At 42.3% G+C, this 3218-nt stretch overlaps 1 pseudogene; it reads right to left on the bottom strand.

Annotated features, from left to right (window-relative positions):
• Window positions 1-371: 371 nt before the first annotated feature.
• On the bottom strand, window positions 372-2394 carry LOC147450515 (uncharacterized; annotated as a pseudogene).
• Window positions 2395-3218: the final 824 nt, after the last annotated feature.

Genomic DNA, 3218 nt, shown 5'->3' with positions numbered 1-3218 from the left:
GTCACCTACAGTAACTGTATCCTTGGCTAAAACATCATAAACTGCTCCTGTCCCATATCGAATGTTGTTGACGTTATCCACTACAACTTGAAGTTAACCAAGCCCCAGTATACCATCGAATTTTGCGAGTATAAACATCAGACCCGACTTTTATGGCCACAAGAAGATAACAATTGGCCGTTACAATCATTGGATGCTTTGACCCTTAGTGTAATCATGGTAGATGGCCTCGTCCTAGCTTTAACGTGAAATGGATCCGCAAAAACCTTCAAGTGACAAGCCAATGGTCGAACCATAGTGGAGCTGAAGACCATGTTCATGCATCTGCAAGCACTTTGACCATTAGTGACCAAAAACCAACACTTGACCTACTAACTCCCACATCTAGCATACACATCATGATCAAGCTCGCCGCTATCAGCACCTGGCACCGACTTCACCGCTTTGACCTGTATCTGCATGATTCCATAGCGAGGCTATAGCCATTATTCTGGACTGACATAACTTAGTTGTACCATCATTGCCCAACCCACTGGTTGAACATTCATGTTCAACCAATGAAAGCTCTTATTATTCCAAACTGTAAATTGGCTAACACTATGCAAAGATGAAATGAAGACATATGTACAAAGTTTTATTTATGTCTTTTTGCTATCTTGGACTGCACCCTTAAGTGGGATGCCCAACCCCTTCAACAAGAACATGATGAACATCTGGCGTGAGAGCTCTATCGAAATAGAGCTTGAGACGAACTCCATTTACCCTGTGTCGAAGGAGCTTACCATTGGACCGCTCTAATTGATAAGTACCATTAGGGAAAGCTTTGGAAATTTTGTAGGGCCCAATCCACTTCTTCTTGAACTTTTTCTGAAATGTGAAATCAAGGTAGCTCTCGTACTCCATAACCAAATCCCCTTCTTGTAGCTTCTTCTTTGGAAATCTCTGATTGAACTTCGCCATACGTTTCTCTCTTTGTTGCACATAGAAATCTGTTGCAGCCTCACGATCCATCTTCAGAGTCTCCAAGTATGTGATTTTGTCCTGCAAAACATCTCACTGATTCACATTAACTCATCACAAACCTTTTAATGCACCTAATTGGATGTGTACATGTAAGACTGCTTCTTTGCCAAACACCAATTCGTAGGGAGTGAAATTGGTGGCCACTTTATAAGAAGTTCGGTAGGCCCATAAGCATTTATCAAAACTCCCCTCCCAATCTTCCACCTGTTTATAAATATACTTGGTGAGCATTTTAATGATTTGACCATTTGCACTTTCAACCAAACCATTACACTGTGGGTAATAGGGAGATGAGAATCTGTGTTGAAATCCCATCTTCTCTACCAAAGCACGTACTAGCTTGCTGCGGAATCCCTGTCCTCTTATCTGATATCAAAACCCATGGCACTCCAAACCGACAGCAGACAGAATCGAATACAAATTGAGCAACTGAAAGAGCATTTACCTCCTTGACCGCTTTGGCTTCTACCCATCTAGTGAGGTAGTCGATCGCTACCAAGGTGTACTTTTTTCCACTTGTAGACTTGGGAAGCGGGCCGATAGCATCCAATCCCCACTTTTTGAATGCATTTTGGGCCAAGATAGCCCCTTGTGACTCTGCTACTAAACGCCGCTCACCCATAACTTGACATTCATGGCACGTCTTACACCAATAATGAACATCCCGTACAAGAGATGGCCACCAAAAACCAGCTCTGAGAATATGAAAGAGTACCTGATCTTTATCTTGATGCCCGCTTTCTTCATGGCATTGTGTCAAAACCATGCCAAATCTCCTCCTTGTAGAGAACTCTCCTCAGTACTCCATCATGGCTGTATACCATAAGGTCTTCGCCTATCAAAGTGAACCTACTAGCCTTTTGAGCAACCCTTTTCCTCTGTAGCTTGGACATGCCTACGGGACCTTGACCTATGCTCAAGAAATCATCAACATCTTTCAGTGTTTCCCTACCTGCATAGCTGACTGGAGTCACGGCACATATAACCCTGCTACATGTATGTGTACTTGGCTACTGGCTAACTGGTCAGCTTCTTGATTTTGCTCCCTCCGAACATGCTTGAATTGCACCACTTCAAAAAACTTCTTAATAGAAAAAAACCAATGCTTGAGAGAGTCTCTCTTCACCTGCCATTGCCTTAAGAGTTGTTTGATAACCAAAAGAGCATCTCCCTTCACTATGAGCCTAGATATCCCAAACTCGATACACTACTTAAGGCGCAAGTGAGAGCCAAGTATTCTACCTCGTTGTTTGTATGCACATCCTCCAAATGATAAGCTTTTGAAAAAATAGTGTTACCTTGTGGATCCTGTATAGCGACTCCACCTCCAGCCTTTTGGACAACCCTCCTGTAAGCACCATCGAACCACATGACAAAAGCTTCTTGGTAAGGATGTGTACCTTGCCACAGGGAGCAACCAACTCGGTTGCACATATGATGAATGGGATGAATAAGGTCTTACGTGACTTTATTCCTCAAATCACAATGCCTTTCATTGATGATTTGCCTATCAAAGGATGTGAAGAAAGTGACAAAGATGAAGCTTTGGATCTTAAGCGATGTCACAGGTTTGTGGTAAATCACATAAATGATTGTGATAAAATTTTCTCTAGGTTGAAAGAAGTGAATCTTACATTGTCAGGGGAAAAGTCTATGTTTGGTGTCAATGAAGTGCTCATTGTGGGGCACATGTGCAGGCCATATGGTAGGAAACCTTTTCCAGCAAAGGTAGATGCCATCCAAAGAATGAAAGAAACATGCACTAGCATCACTAAGGTTAGAAGGTTTCTGGGAGCATGTGTCTTCTATGTTATTTGGATTCCACATTATGCACATGTAGCTGATCCTCTTTATCAATTGCTTAGAAAGAATCAAAAGTTTAAATGGACGGAAGCACATGTAAAATCCATGAAAAAGCTAAAGGAGTTGCTCCAGTCAGCACCAACTTTGAGAAAGGTAGACTATGAGTGTCAAAGGCTAGTAATTGTGACAGTAGACACCAGTCCTACAGGGATTGGATGGGCAATAGGGCAAGATGACGAAGAAGGACGTAGGTATGTGGTAAGATTTGGAGCAAAGTTACTAAGTGCTCGCCAAAGAAGCTATCCACAAATAAAGAGAGAGCTATGTGGTATGGTTACAGCCTTGAAAAATGGGAAAGACTACCTAATTGGTGCATGTGTGGTTGTAGAAAC

The sequence above is a fragment of the Adiantum capillus-veneris genome, chromosome 9 (genome assembly GCF_014529385.1).
Source record: "Adiantum capillus-veneris isolate H3 chromosome 9, ASM1452938v2, whole genome shotgun sequence".
Lineage (NCBI taxonomy): Eukaryota > Viridiplantae > Streptophyta > Polypodiopsida > Polypodiales > Pteridaceae > Adiantum > Adiantum capillus-veneris.
The sequence above is the reverse complement of the archived record's forward strand: the minus strand, read 5'-3'. Positions and strand labels throughout refer to the sequence as shown.